The 16,978-nt window shown below is 42.3% G+C and overlaps 1 protein-coding gene across 3 annotated transcripts in view; it reads right to left on the reverse strand.

Moving 5' to 3' along the window:
• Positions 1-16,978, reverse strand: part of LOC144689579 (filamin-A-interacting protein 1-like) — a 448,849-nt gene that overhangs the window by 239,491 nt on the left and 192,380 nt on the right. The gene's annotated exons all lie outside the window — the stretch shown is intronic.

The raw sequence follows: 16,978 nt of genomic DNA on the forward strand, positions 1-16,978 counted from the left end.
GTTCAAATCCTACCCCACAGCAGATTTGAGTTCAATTAAAAATCTGGAATCAAATGTCTACTGATGACCATGAAACCATTGCTGATTGTTGTAAAAACCCATCTGGTCTGGCCTACATGTGACTCCAGACCCACAGCAATGTGGCTGACTCTTAAATGCCCTCTACACAAGGGCATGGGCAATAAATGCTTGCCTAGCCAGTGACACACACATCCCATGAGTGAATAAAAAAAAAAGATAGCCTGAGGATATGAAACTTGTTTGTATTCCCTGCTGACAGATTTACATGGATTTTTTTTTTTTATTCATGCATGGGATGTGAGCTTCGCTGGCTGAGCCAGCTTTATTGCCCATCATTAGTTGCCCTTGAAAAGGGTGGTGAGCTGCCATTTTGAACAATTGCATTCCATGTGGTGTAGGTACACCCACAGTGCTGTTAGGAAGGGAGTTCCAGTGACAGTGAAGGAACAACGATATATTTCCAAGTCAGGATGGTGAGTGACTTGGAGTGGAACTTCCAGGTGGTGGTGTTCCCATCTATCTGCTGCCCTAGTCCTTCTAGATGGTAGTGGTCATGGATTTAGAAGGTTCTGTCTAAGAAGCCTTGGTGAATTCCTGCAGTGCATCTTGTAGATGGCACACACTGTTGCTATTGTGCATTGGCGGTGGAGGGAGTGAATGTTTGTGGATGTGGTGCCAATCAAGGGGGTTGCTTTGTCCTGAATGATATCAAGCTTCTTGGGTGTTGTGGGAGCTGCACTCATCCAGGCAAGTGGGGAGTATTCCATCATACTCCTGACTTGTGCCTTGTAGATGGTGGACAGGCTTTGGGGAACCAGGTGGTGAGCCACTGACCTGCTCTTGTAGCCACAGTATTTATATGGCTAGTCCAGTTCAGTTTCTGGTCAGTGGTAACCCCCAGGATGTTGATAGTGGGGGATTCAGTGATGATAATTTACAGCACAGAAACAAGCCTTTTGGCCTACCTCATTTAAGTTGTTGTTTGTGTTCCACACAAGCCTCTTCCCACCCTTCTTGATCGCACTATAAGGGTAACCTTCAGCTTCTTTCTTCTGTGTATGTTTATCAAGTTCCTTGAATGTAACTATACTAGAATCATAGAATGGTTACATCACAGAAGGAGGCCATTCAGCACATTATCTCTGTGTCAGTTCTCTGCTACAGCAACTCAGCTAGTCCCACTCCTCGACATTCTCCCTGTAAGATCTGTTCTCTTCAGATATTATCCAGTTCCTTTTTCAAAACCGCAATTGAATCTGCCTCCACTGTATGCTCGGGCAGTGCATTCCAGATCCAAACCATTTGTTACATAAAGAAGTCTTTCCTCATATCGCCTCTGGTTCTTTTGTCAATCACCTTAGGTTCTCGACTTTCTGCCGATGAGAACAGTTTCTCCCCATTTACGCTATCCAGAGCCCTCATGATTTTGAACATGTCCAACAAATCTCCTCTCAACTTTCTCCTCCAAGAAGAACAGCCACAGCTTTGCCAATCTATCCACATAACTGAAGTCTCTCATCCTCAGAACCATTCTCATAAATCTTTTCTGCACCCCTTCTAAAACCTTCAAATCCATCCTGTTGAGGCTAAACCAGTGTTTTATGAAGGTTCATAGCTTACTTGCTTTTGTACTGTGTGCCCCTATTTATAAAAACCAGGATTCAGTACAGTATATTAACTACTTTCTCAACCTGCCATGCCACTTATAATGATTTATGTGCACATATATACAGGTCCCTCTGCTCTTGCATTTCCTTTAGAATTGTACCCTTTATTTTATGTCACCTCTCCTCGTTCTTTGGACCAAAATGTATCACTTCGCACCTCTCTGCATTAAATTTCATCTGCCACGTGTCTGCCCATTCCACCAGCCTGTCTACATCCTCTTGAAGTGTATCACTATCTTCCTCACATTTCACAATACTTCCAAGTCTTGCATTACCCTCAAATTTTGAAATTGGTCCCTGTACATCCAGGTATAGGTTAATAATATAAATCAAGAAAAGCTGTGGCCCCTCTATATACCATCTCCCAGTCACAAGAAAGTAAAGTTTTCTGTAACTCATGCTTTTAGTATTAAATTAAATAATTAAACTGTTGCATAATGAAATTCTAGCTATGCTAAAGACTAATGATTCAAAATCCTACATGCTTTGAAATAAAATGCCTACCGGTGCTAATATTTTTCATTTAAAAAGCATAATTTTACTGATGGTTGAGGACTCAAATGATTAATACATATGAAAAGAATGTAATAGTAGATTTAGAAATTATATGGCCAACACATTTTCTTAGAGCTCCTGTCCTCAAAATTTGGCACTACACCCCTGCAGAGTAAGTCTTTGCTCTAGTTGTTTATGGTTATCTGAACACCTCGATTATAACATGCAGGCAACTCACAACCAATCTACCATTTTATATTTAACAAAACTATGCTGAATTGTTCAGTGGACTGCATGTGTCATAACTGTTTATTCACAGGTTTGGTGGTCGGGTTGAATCCAAGGTAACATGCTAGCTAAAATATAACTCAGTACCACTCCAGGGCACTTCATACAAACTTACTTGTAGGCACATGAGTTAACAAGTGGTATTGGGGTGAGTAGGTATAAAACCTGGAGGAATCAAATTGGTATCCATAGCTTCCACTGATGAGATTTAGGTACTCACAGTGAACCAACTTTCAATTAGATTTATACAACAAATGCAATTCAGGGTTAAGAATGGCAGTAAACAGCAGGAATGCTGTTGTCACTGGCAAATCAGGTTAACAAAATTGAATTTAATATCAGTTCGGAACAGTCAATCTTTTACTATGGCATGGAAAGAGTGAAGTTTTCTGTCATGCACAGAAGTATACATTAGCTATACATTAGCTTGACCTGTCTAGTTTGGTCCACTGTTATTTCCACAATCCCAGTCACACAGGATGCACAATAGTAAATCAATTGGAGAAGGGAAAGCAGGATGGAAACATGTGTCCACAACTTCAAGATATTGGGAGAGAAACCAAAAAAAGGATCTATAGCTTGAAATTTTCTATATTTTTCAATTTCTCTTATCTAAAGAACTGCACTGTATAAATTATGGAAAACTAAATTCATCTTATCCCTCCCTTTTTAATTTTACTTGTATGAACGTTGTTCTAATTTTTTGTTGTCTTTTCCTTTGGCTCCACTTATGGTTTGAAGATAAAGCTGCATCAAGGGGCTGACCTTGAATAAAAGTCCCTGGGGGTTAAATTAGATAACCCCTGAAAATGGGCACAAATTGAAATGGCAATTCAATGTAATGCAAGCAGCACATAAACTTCATGCAGCACGCTCTTCATTATGATTTCTGAGTGTAGCCGGCACTAATCACACTGTTCATTGACATCCCACATTAGCACAGGGCCTAATAGGGTTACTTCCTTGCAATACTTAAAGGCTAGTCTGCATTGCCACGCCCAATCATTAATGGGGGTGGACAATTAAACAAATAATGAGAGGAGACGGAGGCTCCATGAACATTCTCATCCCCAGTGCTTACAGAGCCCAGCATATGCAAAAGACAAGGCAGAAACATTCGAAAGCAGCTTCAGCGAGAAGTGCAAAGTAAATGATCTATCTTGGCCTCTCAACCCCTCCATCACAGATGCCAGTCTTCAGCCAATTTGATTCATTCCAAGTTATATCAAGAAATGGCTGAGCACATTGGATACAGCAAAGCCAGTAGGACCTGATACTACTCTGGCTGTTGTGCTGAAGACTTATGCTTCAGAATTAGCTGCACTTCTAGCCAAGCTGTTTGTAGTAATTATGGTTTTATTTAGTGTGTAATGTATCTTTAAGAATAATACTTGTTAGGGAAGATCACATGATCCATAGTAACCAATAGGAGAGTAGCACGGGCTACCTCAGGAGTCAGTGCAGAGATAGAGTTGGAGTTGGAAGCACACGTGTAGTCGCTGCTGAGTATATTGTAAATAAACTTAATGTTTCCACCCAAGAAGTACCTGCAGTTCAACTCTATTACTAATAGTACAACTTGGCTACCCTACAACAAATTGGCGAAGAGGATAAAACAAGAAATCAAGTTAAAAAGAAATCGGCACTGTACCTTACCCAGAAGTTGTAAGTAGCAAGCTTCATTAGAATTGAAGAAGTTATCCCCTCTCAAAATGTCACAGTTTGGGAGAATTAATCATTTTGAACCAGCCACAAATGATTGGTCTCAATACATAGAACGCTTCATGTTCCTTTCTCAAGCGAATGAGATTACAGGGGAAGAGAAGCGGCGAGCAATCCTCTTGAGTACTTGTGGGAGCAAAACCTACAGTTTGATTCGAAGTTTGATGGCACCCAGTGCCCCAGATTCAAAGAATTTCGATGAATTGGTGGGCAACGTGAAGGGTCATTTTCAACCAAAGCTCTCAGTCATTATTCGGGTTTAATTCATGAAATGAGCCCTGGGTGAGACAATTGTATGCTATGTGGCAAATTTGAAGCAGCTAACGGAACATTGAGAGTTCGGTACGACTCTGAATGACATGCTCAGAGATCGTTTAGTGTGTGGTGTGAAAGAAGACACTATTCAGAAAAGATTATTGTCTGAAGTGAATCTGGATTTCAAGAAGGTGCTAGAGATAGCGCTGGCCATGGAAAGTACTGTAAGAGATTCACAAGCAATACAGGGTGCGTAAAATGGTGCCGTCCTCTACATCAGGCAGGATACCTCAGCCAAAAGTGGCGTGAAAATGTGAGACTCTGCCGAGAAGTGGGAAATAGCCCCCACTAGCCATAGAATATTTTTAAAAGCAGCAGAATCAAAGTATAATTTTAATAGAGGTGGAAACAATCAGTCTTTTAGAAATTAGCAGTTTAAAAAAATCGAATGCTACAATTGTCACAGAAATGGGCAGTGCAGTGGAAAGTGCAAGGAAAGATTCAAGTAGGCTTGTAAACAAAAGAAGGAGCCCAATGAAATCTACAATGTAGGAGAGCCTGAAACAACAAATTCCAACATTTGCTCATTGTTTAATCTGAAAGTTGGAAAGACAGAACCAATATTTGTCACAGTGAAAGTAAATGGCAAACCTGTTAAAATGGAAGTGGACATGGGAGTTTCCACTACAGTAATTGGGGAACATACTTTTAGATATTTGGATAATGGCAAACATCAATTAAACTTAGAACAAACAACTGCCAAGCTCAAAACATACACAGGTGAAGACATTCATGTAGAAGTCATAAGCAGAATAACTGTCCATTTTTGGAAGCCAATCGGCAAAGCTACCAGTGTTGGTATTGAGAGGCAGAGGATCAAGCCTTGCAGGGCAAAATTGACTAAGGGAAATCAACCTTGATTAGCCATGGGGATTCCAAAAGGAAGCTGCAAGCATTCCTGTTTTGAAAAAGGAGTGTATAAGGACTCAACAACCTGAAGAAACGTAGGCTATCTTAGGCCAAAACCTGGAAGAACTGCAGAAGGAACTCAAAGAAACCCTGCTTGATGACAGGGTTCGAGACGAGGTGAGCAACCTTCAAAGGGAAAAAGAAAACCTGTTGAAAGACCTTTACACAAGATTCCCTCAGGTCAAAGTTTGTACCTCTGGAAAACTATGAAGAGAAACAGAAAGAATTCAGCACCTCTCTGAACAAACTGAAGAATGAGTTGGCAAAGAAGACACAACAATGTTCAATTTTCCAGGAGGCAGCAAACAAATACAAAAAAGAGACTGAAGAGCTGAAGAATCAGCTAAATGAAGCCAAAGAGGCTTTGGAAGCAAAAGTCACAGAATTTTCCAAGAAGCAGACAGATGTTGAAATTTTGGAAGACTCAACCACTGAGACCAGACAAGTTGAGCTTGCATCTGAGAGAAGTCTGGTCAATAGCAGAGTTACAAAACAGGCCAAGATTAAAGTCTGCACTAGAAAGAAGAAGACACGTAGAAAGAAGATACAGAAATACTAATAGGGCCTTAACTTTGGCAGCATACAAATACACTTTCATACATAGGCCTGGCAATCAAATCGCAAAAGCTGATGCCCTTAATCATTTGCCTTTGCAAGAAAATGATGAGCGTGTCCAAATTCCATAGGAACTTGTCTTACTGTTAAATTTCTTAGATTCCTTGTTGGTATGTGCTGAGACTGGACAAGTCAGGACTCAGTCCTATCTCAAGTACGAGAACAAGTGCTACATGGTTGGTCTCAGAAGACCGTATCTAATGAAATAAAACCGTACTTCAACAGAAGACATGAAATAACCAGTCAGGATGGCATCTTATTGTGGGGTGCATAAGTGATAGATCCTCCAAAGGGAAGGGAGCCTTATGAAGAGATATTGATGTCTATAATGTTATTGGAAATTATTTTTTAAATAGAATTGTAGTGGGGTGTGTGTCTGTGTGTGTCTTAATTGGATTAAAGACAGCTAGTCTGGTGTTTTGATGTACAGGAAGTAGTAAGTTTGAAATGGTAACTGGATAAACATAGGGAAGTTTAGAAACATACGTGTTAAGGGGGAAATTTGCATTTTTAAATAAACCATTCAAAAGAATGGGTGAAATCTTGCACCTAGCTAGAAGACACCAAGCAATGTGTTTTTTTGCAGCTTACTGATAAAATTGGTGGAATGAAAGGATTATTGTTAGGAAATATAATGTTAAAAGCCTGGTGATACAATGGAAAACTTATATTCAAAGGAAAAACTAGGTATAAGCAGAAAGGAGTTTGGGTGCGTAAATCAGAGGCATTTAAGATCTAGCTAACCTGTAAGCCTCCCAATATGTCTGTAAAGGAACCTCATTTTGAATTCGTAAGGTCAAATGTGCTTTCACTGGTGCCTGTTTAAAGTCTATGGGTTATTGTTGCCTTGGTGAAGATTTACCTGGGAGTGATTAATTTGGGGATTTGTTTAAAAGTTATTATGGTAATAATTTGTAGACATGTGTATGTGTTTAATTTGTTGTTAAATTAATAAATGTTTAATTTAGTTTTATATTTAAAAAACTCTTGAGGCTTGGCGGTCTTATTCCTGAATTCAGAGCTGCATCTCAAACATACCAATTGAAAACATAGGTTATGACAGTTGTTCAAGTTTCCCTCAGAGATTTAAACAACTCAGCCTCCACCAGCTGCTGCATCATAACAAGCCACTTTTAATTGAACTACACAGTGCCCATCCAGGAATTTCCAAGACCATAGCATGCAGCTATCTATGGTGACCTGGGCTGGATGGCAAAATAGAGAGTTTAGTAAAGCACTGTGTGCAATGTCGGCAACTGCAAAAGTTACCAGTGACAGCTCCAATACACCCATGGGAGTGGCCAGGTAGACCTTGGGTGTGGTTACACATTGACTGCATTGGACCTTTCCTGAGAACAATGTTTCTGCTCATTGTCAATGCCTATTCAAAATGGCTGGACGTATATGAGGTGAAGTCACCAACATCGACCGCTACAATTGAGAAAATACGTCAGAGTTTCGCCATTCACAGACTACCAGAAGTAGTCGTTTCCAATAACAGCATGACATTTACAAGTGCTGAGTTTCAAAATAGGAAAGGGAAAGCTAACACGTAACTAAGCTAGCATGCTTTCTTTTTCATTACAGGACTACCCCTCACACGACAACAGGTGTCATACCTGCGGAGTTATTGTTGAAATGTCGTCTCAGGACGAGATAGAGCTTAATAATGACGAATTTAGAGGGGAAAGTGGAAAGGAGTCAGGGGAGCCAGAAAACTAGACATGGCTGGCATAGTTGTGAGAGGAAATTTACCGTGGGGGAGCCAGCATATGTGAAAAACTTTGGGAAGGACCAAAGTGTTACCAGGTGAAATAAGTGCGGTGACTGGACCTCTATCTTACCATGTGAAGGTCGAAGGCCGGATCATCTGTAAACATGTGGACCATTTAAGGAAGAGAGAGACAAATTACCAAGATTTGGTTCCACCAGTGACCATGACCGGGTCAGGATACTCAACCCAGGACTGACATGTCTGATGTATCTGTAAGAGTTGAGGATACAGAACTGCAAGTGCCCACCAAAGCACCTGATGTTCAGACAACTCTGGAAAAGGAAGTTACTGACAAAGAAAATGAAGTTGTGGAGCTGCGACATTCCACATGTACCAGGAAACCACCCGAAAGACTGAACTTATAAATTCCTTACCCAGTGTAAATATTATGTTGTCTTGAAAAATATGTACTTGTAAATATAATATGTATAGCCAAGTTAAAGGGGGAGGAATGTAGTAATTATGGTTTTATTTAGTGTGTAATGTACCTTCAATAATAAAACTTGTTTGGGAAGATCACATGATCTGTAGTAACCAATAGTAGAGTAGCACAGGCTACCTCAGCAGTCAGTGTAGAGATAGAGCTGGAGTTTAAAGCACACGTGTAGTTGCTGCTGAGTATATTGTAAATAAAATTAATGTTTCCACCCAAGAAGTGTCTGCAATTCAATTTTATTATTAATAGTACAACTCAGCCACCCTACAGCACTGTTCCAGTACAGCCACAACACTGGTATCTATCCAGCAATGTGAAAAACTGATCTTGTCCACAAAAGGCAGGAACAATCCAATCCAGCCAATTACTGCTCCAACCTTCTACTCTCAATCATCAGCAAAATGATGGAAGTTGTTGCTATAAAATGACACTTATTTACCAATAACCTGCTTACTGTCATGCCCATGGAGCATAGCCTGAATTACTTACAGATGTATTGAACTTTTAAGTAAGATGTGTCTTTTTAAAAAAAGACCTATGAGCAAAAGCTGGCTGAGACTGCAAAGTAACCAATTGCTGGAAAATCCCTATGTGGATTACACTTGACCAACTAGTCCAGAGAGAACAGGTGTCAAGGCCGAAAAGGTGTCAAGGCCTACTTCAGACAGAGATACTTCAAAGGAAGAGATGCAATGAAAAAACTGAACTGTAATCTCCTGTGTTTGCGGAGATAATGCAGGCTGATTACCATCTCAGCAGAAACCATCTCCTGTTGAGTTATATCCCAGACTGTGGATATAATCTAAGTCGAAAGAAAGCAGTTTCTGGGCAAAAGATGTGTTTCTTTTTTCCCTTCCAGGAATACACAAGAAAAGAGGTTAAAAAGCCAAATGCAACCCTGGTCTTTGTGTGTTAGTCTAGTATTCTGTTCTGGTGCTAGTGTGCACTGTGAAAGTCACAGCTGAAGAACATCAACTAAGCATCCCAGTGCTTGCAGATAAAAAGTCTTTCTCTCTGATTGCTGGAAGCAAGTCACAAGTCAGCAAAGCCACAGTCAAAAAGGAAACAGGATAACTCCTTTCAGCTAACCTGCAGAACCAAGAATCTCCAAACCAACTGCTCAACTGCCAAAGTCAGCTCTACTGGAATCGCCCAACTTATCGGCCACAATGTTTCACCATCTACTCTTCATGGACAAGCCAAAGACTGATTTGTATATCTTTTTAAACTTTTGTTTCTAGACTCACTTTTCATGTCTAACCTGTATGTATGTGTGTTGTGTTTTTATTATTTTTTCTTGCATTTTAGTACCTAATAAACTCATTATTTCCCTGACTCAAGAAAGCCTGATTAAATTGGCTCCTTTTTAAATATGGATACATTTGGACTGGGAAAACATATCCACGAGGGAAGGGATCCTTTTTAAATTAATATTGTTGCGACCAACCAAGGGGGTTGAATAAAGAAGGGGGGCCATTTCATCCCTCTTCACCTGGGAACATAACAATTTTGGGGTACCTCGCCCGGGGACCAGTCATAACAAATTGTGGTACCTCGTTCAGGATCATAACAAATTAGGGGTGGTTCTGGGATTGTTCCCACAGATGAAACAAATGAATTACAGTCAGGAAAGTAAATTGTCCCTTTGAAACCAATTTTCAAAACTGCAATAAGGCTTTCTTGAGTATGTCCTACTAAAATGTAGAAATGTCCACATTTGATGCCAGAGCTTTTCTAGGAGAATTAGAAGTTACTTTTGAGGATTTAAAAGTTCTGACCCTTGAACAGTTAAAAGATTTAGCAAGGCACTTAGGATTAGAATTTCACCCGAAAGCCAGAAAACCTGAAATTTTAAAAGGGGTAGCCAATGGTCTACAATTGAAGACGATAAAACGGATAGAGTAAGTGCAGAGAGATTAAAATTGGGGCAGCAGAAATTAGAATTTCAGGGCAGAGAGAGGGAAAGAGAGGAAAGGGCATGCAGAGAATAGAGAGAATTTCAGGACAAAGGGAAAGGGAGTTTAAACTAAAACAGCTTGAGCTGAGGGGCAGGAATCCTGCTGTGTCCCTTGAAGACACCACTAGCTCAGACTTAAGGTCTGAGGCAATTCAGTTTGCTCATTTAATCCCTAAATTTGATGAAGCAGAGGTGGAAGCCTTCTTTATCTCTTTCAAGTGGTTAGCACAGCAGTTAAAGTGGACAGTCCAACATTGGTGTTTATTACTGCAGAGTAAACTTTCAGGGGAAAGCTTACAAGGTTTACTCCCTCTTGCCTGAGAAAAGTGCCACTATGAGGCAGCAAAAAGGGCTATTTGAAGTGCGTATTGGTTAATGTCAGGGGCATACCGTCAGAAATCCTGCACCCTCAGGAAACGACTTGACCAGACGTACCTGGAATTTGAAAGGCCTAATCAACTTGTCTTTGACCAGTGGGTGCGGGCACTTAAAACAGAAGCCATTTATGAAAACCTCCATGAAATAATTCTCCTTGCGGAATTTAAAAACTCCATACCATTCCTAATGAGAACACACCTAGAGGGACAGAGGGTAACAGGGGCCAGGCAGGCAGCCACACTGGCTGATGATTATGAGCTGATCCACAAACCCTTGTCCCAGAAGAGACCCTTCCCTAGACACCCCCAACCAACTGGAAAGGATAGAGGTGGAGAGAGTTACAGGAAGCTGAGCACCATGGGAGAGAGGGAAATGCTGAGGGCCCTCCTCAGGGCAGAAAGGGTGGTGCTGAGAAGGAAAGTGAGACCAAGAGGAACATTTTCCCCCTATCGGGGCGGGGGGTGGGGTGGGATGTGCAGGAGCAGGCACCGGTGGCCGGCCTTCCGATCAGCACCCCAGGTAGTGGGGGGGCACGATACCATTTTATGTGGGCGGGCCAATTAAGGCCCGCCCAGCGTGACATCTGCCAGGAAGCGCTATGCACTCCCTGTGCAGGCGTGGAGGGATTCCCTCAGCCGGGAGTGCGCCCTTTCATGCATGCGCGCGAAAGAGCGTACAGATCTCCCTGAGGCAAAGCGCTGCCTCAGGAAGATCGGCTCCGATTCAAAAGTTGACAGAAAGGTAATAAAAAAGTTTCCATGGCATTTCCCCTCATGTGACACTGTCACATGTTTTGGGACATGTCCTTAACTTTTATTAAAACATTTGATAAATATTTAAAAGCCCTCATGAAACCTCATCTGCCCATGGTTGGACGGGCAGGTCCATCAATCAAGTTAATTAGTTTTTTAATGGCCTTAATAGGCCATTGACAGTTCGGTGGGCACCAGCCGATTCGGCAGTCCGCCCACCGAACTGAAAGTCTAAACGACGTGGGGTTACGTCGGGACACACGCCTGACGTGTCCCCGCATCATTTAAAGCGTCGGCGACCAGACCTTGTTCCTGCTCGCCGAACGGAAAAACCTGCCCCCAGAAGCCTGTGTGGTTTAACTGCCGAAAGCTAGGGCACCTCTGGGCAAACTGCTGGAGGTTACGGGAAAAACCAGTGGGATTTATCAGGGCCCAAGCATCTTCAGCTGCTTCATCAATGACCTTCCCTCCATCATAAAGTCAAAGAGTGGTGGTGTTCACTGATGAATGTACTGTGTCCAGTTCTATTTGCAACTCCACAGATAACAAAGCAATTCATGCTGTCGTGCAGAAAGACCCGGACAACTTTCTGGCTCGGGTAGATAAGTGGGAAATGTCAGACAATGACCATCGCCAATAAGAGAGGTTCCCCAGGCATTCAATGGCATTACCATCGCTGAACCCTCCACTATCAACATTATGGGAATCAACAATTGACCAGAATCTTAACTGGACCAGCCATATAAATACTGTGATTCCAAGAGTAGGTCAGAGACTGAAATTTTAGGGTGAGATACTGACCTCCTAGGAACATAGGAGCAGGAGTAGGCCATTTGGCCTGTCCAGCCTGCTCCACCATTCAATTAGAATGGTTGATCATCTACCTCAACACCATCTTCCTGCACTACCTCCATATCCCTTGATGTCATTAGTATCCAGAAATCCAGATTTCTGTCTTCAACATGCTCAATGACTGAGCTTCTACAGCATTCGGGTAGAGAATTCCAAAGATTCATCACCCTCTGAGTGAAGAAATTCCTCCTCATCTCAGATGGCCTGTCCCTTAATCTGAGACTGTGTCCTCTGGTTCTAGACTCACCAGCCAGGGGAAACATTCTATCCACATTTACCCTGTCATGCCCTGTAAGAATTTTGTAAATTTCAATGAGATCACTTATCATCCTTCGAAATTCTGGAGAATACAGCCCCAGTTTCCTCAATCTCTCCCCATAAAACAATTCCATCATCCCAGGGATTAGTCTGATGAACCTCTGTTGCACCCCCTCCATGGCAAATATATTCTTCCTTAGATAAAGAGACCAAAACTGTGCACAATACTCCAGTTGCGGTCTCAACAACTGCAGCAGGACATCTTTACTTCTGTACTCAAATCCCCTTGCAATGAAGGCTGACATATCATTTGCCTTCCTATTTCTTGCTGGCATGCTAGCTTTTCGTGGCTCATGAACAAGGGCACCCAGGTCCCTTTAGTCATCAACACCTTCCAACCTCTCATAATTTAAGAAATACTCTGCCTGGCTTTTCTATCAAAGAGGATAACTTCACACTAACTCACATCATATTGCATCTGCTGTGTTCTTGCCCATTCACTTAGCCTGTCCAAGTCCCCTTGAACTCTCCTTGCACCCTCCTCAGAACTTACATTCCAACCTAGTTTCATGCCATCAGCAAATTTGGAAATATTACATTTGGTCCCCACATCCAAATCATTTATGTAGATTGTGAACAGTTGTGGCCCCAGCACTGATCCATGCTGGTGCCTCACCAGTAACAGCCTGCTATCCTGAAAGTGACACATTTATTCCTACTCTGTTTTCTGTCTGTTAACCAATTCACAATCCATATATTCAGTATATTTCCCCAATCCCATGACCTCTAACTTTGTTTACTAACTGTGTGGGATCTTATCAAAAGGTTTCTGAAAATCCAAATGCACCACATCCACTGGTTTTCATTTATCTATGCTACAAGTAACATCCTCAAAAAACTCCAACAGGTTTGTCAAACATGATTTCCCTTTCATAAATCCATGTTAATTCTGCCCAGCCATATCATTAATTTCCAAGTGTCTAGTTATCACATCCTTTATAATAGATTCTAATATTTTCTCCAGTACTGATGTTAAACCAACAGGTCTGTAGTTCTCTGTTTTCTCTCTCTCTCCCTTCTTAAATAGTGGGGTTACATTTGCTATTTTCCAGTCCTGGCTCCCCAAAGCTTCTCGATTATCTATAAGGCACAAGTCAGGAGAGTGACAGGATGCTCTGTTGCTGGAGAAGGAGGCACACAACTGGAGCCAGCAGGAAACCATCAGAGTAGGAGGGGCACATCAGAATATTATAACCCGCATGAAAAGACTGGCCATTATGGGAAGGGCAATCCTGAGGATATTGCCATGGAATGGCTGAATCCTGCTCACATCCCACTTCGCCTTCAGCAAACAATCTCTTCTGTAAGCAGGCACTTCTTCCCCGCTTCTCTCAGCACAACCTTACTCTCGTGTCTTTTACCTTTCAGATACCAAGAGCTGCAAATTGGCCAAGCAGTGAAAGAACAGCAAGATCACAGTTTTCATGAAGACATGTTGCAACTTGATTTCACACTCTTGTCCACCAGCTCAGACCACATGTATCTTAGAGGAAAGCATAGGAGGTGGGATCTACACAGGGTGAGACACCAGGCACAAGTGTGCTGCAGCCAGGGCAGAGGGAAAGGATAATCAGGTGTCATAATGCAGGAGCAAAAGGTCGCACACAAATTCTGCTGGTTAAGGATGAGGACTTTATTGGGCCGGGCAACAAAAAGGCTATTAGTGTACAGTTCAAAATGGTAGGTGCATTAGGAAACCTGCCAGAATGCCTGTATTCAATGTCAAGCTGCATAGAAGTCCAGCACCAACTTTGCACAGGACTTTATGTAGAGCTTGCAGCTCACCCTTTCCAGGTTGGGACTGGTGGCTAACTCCATTCACACACTAGTGGAACCAATCATAATGCAGCATCTGAAGGCCTATGTCTAAGCTTGCGTTGCAACACAGGCTGCAACCACCCAACATCTGGGTGCTGCAATGGGAGATCAGACTGCTGCCATTGTGGCTTGGCATTCCAGCCCTTCCCATAATAGCCAGCACCATCTCTTCCATTGGGTCATAATGTTAAAATGTGCCTCTCCTCCTCTGGTTACGTCCTACTGCCTCTGGTTGAATGCCACCTTCTCCTGAAAGAGAGAGGGAAGTGTGTCAGTAGGGGCCTCCCAGCCAGTCCAGACTGCTGCTCCCCATGCGGAGATGGTGCAGTCTGAAAGCAGGCCTTCTAAGCCCGAAGTTGCTCTTAGTTATTCTCAAAGCCATCAAAGATCCAATGGTAGTCAACAGCCTTCCACCAGCCATGATGCAGCCACTGGGGTAGCAAGGTGGTGAGGGATAGAACTGGAGCCTAATCTTTACACACTTACAAACTTTTATTTACAGAAGCACACATTACAGATGAACTATCAGAGCTTCCTATATATAAGAGCACCTACTCCTATATATAAGAGCACAAGTCAATGCCTACTACCTGAATATGATTAAACACTCAATATACAATTAACATAGGAGCATTGGACAGACAAATACACACTGAAGACAGGCACTAAGGAATGCAAAAGGGTGATTGGTTTAATTTTGTATGAAAAATGGCAGGATTTTATTTGTAAATTTGGTTTGGAATATGAATTTTGTGTTGGTTTTTACTCTTGCGTTGTGGCCAAGAGAATGATGTGATGGTCAGCGACAAAAGGGAGGTGTGGGACCGTTGGTGAATGGGGAATTGGAGTTGAGACTATTGGTATTGCACTTGACTTAGTTCTTCACATACATCCCATGGAAATAAAGGGGTGTATAGGTTGCCGCCTCCTGTCTTCTTCCTCTTCTTCCACCTCTTTTGCTTCTACTTCTTCTTTCTCCTCCTCTTCCCTTCGATCCTGCTCTTTAGCTTCTTGCCAGATAGGTGGAGTTAAGGGCTGCTCCCTCATGATGACCTCAAGTTGTGATGCATGCAGCAGACCACCACAAACCTTGAGAAACACTAATATGAGTAGTGCAGAGCAGGAATGGGCCTGTGGCTGTCACTTTCAGCCCTGAAAAGTGTCCAGTCTACCACAGATTACCCTGGAAGGTCAAGTTATCTCAAAAATTTGAGCAACTGGTGAAGCTAGCTGTTCAACAATGCTACTATGCGGTAACAACACAAGTGGTATTCACCACAAACAGGATGCTGTCGTCAAGCCAAAAAGACGTTCTGCCTATCACATAAATGAGTAATGTGGTGTATGAATTTCAGTGCCAGTGTGGTGCTAGGTATGTAAGCCGTACACCCCAAAGACTGGCAGATCGTATCAAACAGCATGTCCCTTCCGCTGTTCACAACAAGCAAGGTACGGACTGTACCCAATCAACCCATGCTTGCAAAATTCAAAACACAGTGTTCAACATTAGATGTGATTCCACGATTGGACAACATTTGCTAAATAATCCTCAGTGTGCTACGCATTACACCAATAACCAATTTTAGATTGTCAATCGGGTTCGCAAAGTGGCGCATTTACGTGTACTGGAAGCTACATATATTAATACATAGGGTCCTGTTCTTTGCATACAGAAAGAACATGTACACACATTGTGCCTGTTTCAGCTAAACAAAATAAGTGACAGCCATTTGCTGGTTCATTCTCCAGGGTAATGTCTTGACCAGAGTCAAGCTGCCTGGATTAAATTTCAAACAATGCTTGGCAGCTGACTGTCAGTCACCATAAACTGGTGCATTCTCCATGGCAATGCCTCTATCAATCAGAGTCCACTTGCCAACCAATCAGCACTCTCTTCTCATGCAGTATAAATATGTTGTTTCCCCTGACATTGGAATTTTCTTGCAAATTGTCCTGATGAGTGCAAGACGAAAAGTTTCTAAATGACTATAACTGAAATTCCTTTCACTTCAGGTACAAGACAGATTTAACATTCAGTGCCCGCAAAGCAAAATGCATGTGGTCAATGGTACCCTGCCCCATGAGTAAGCCTGAAATCTGCTCACTCCACCCTGTTGCCCTCTGGCAAGAGGCAAAAAAAGATTCATATTGGACTATTGTTTCCTGAGCACCGTGGGTGGTTGTGACCTCCTGCTGAGAGCCCTTCTCCCCCCCACTCCTCCTCCTCCCTCTCCAGTAGCTTGTCCTACTGTGCACAACGTCTGCTCATTCTCCCAAACTCACTCAATTCCTAAAGCGTGTTCTGCTAGTGCACCCATTTCTGGGAGCAACTGCTTTATATAGCAGCCTTAAAGTCAGCAAAAGTACTTCTGCACCTGCCTTGTAGACTCCTTGTAGACTTCTGAAAATTGAACCAACAATGGGAGCCACTAAAAATGTGTAGAATTGTAGCAACAGCTAGAAAAACATCAACCAGTGACTAACCTATAAAAAGAGTTAATGATCCCGATAAATAGCGGTGGGAGTCCTTCTTGCTGCTTAACATCATGTTCAGCTGTGTGAGATAAGAGGTGGAGTCTGTGGCATGGAGTTCCAAAATTGCAACAATGGAGTCCAATCAGCTTGTACACCATGTCATAATCTGCCTGCTCCACATACTTC

The sequence above is a fragment of the Cetorhinus maximus genome, chromosome 14 (genome assembly GCF_964194155.1).
Source record: "Cetorhinus maximus chromosome 14, sCetMax3.hap1.1, whole genome shotgun sequence".
In the NCBI taxonomy this organism is placed as follows: Eukaryota; Metazoa; Chordata; class Chondrichthyes; order Lamniformes; family Cetorhinidae; genus Cetorhinus; species Cetorhinus maximus.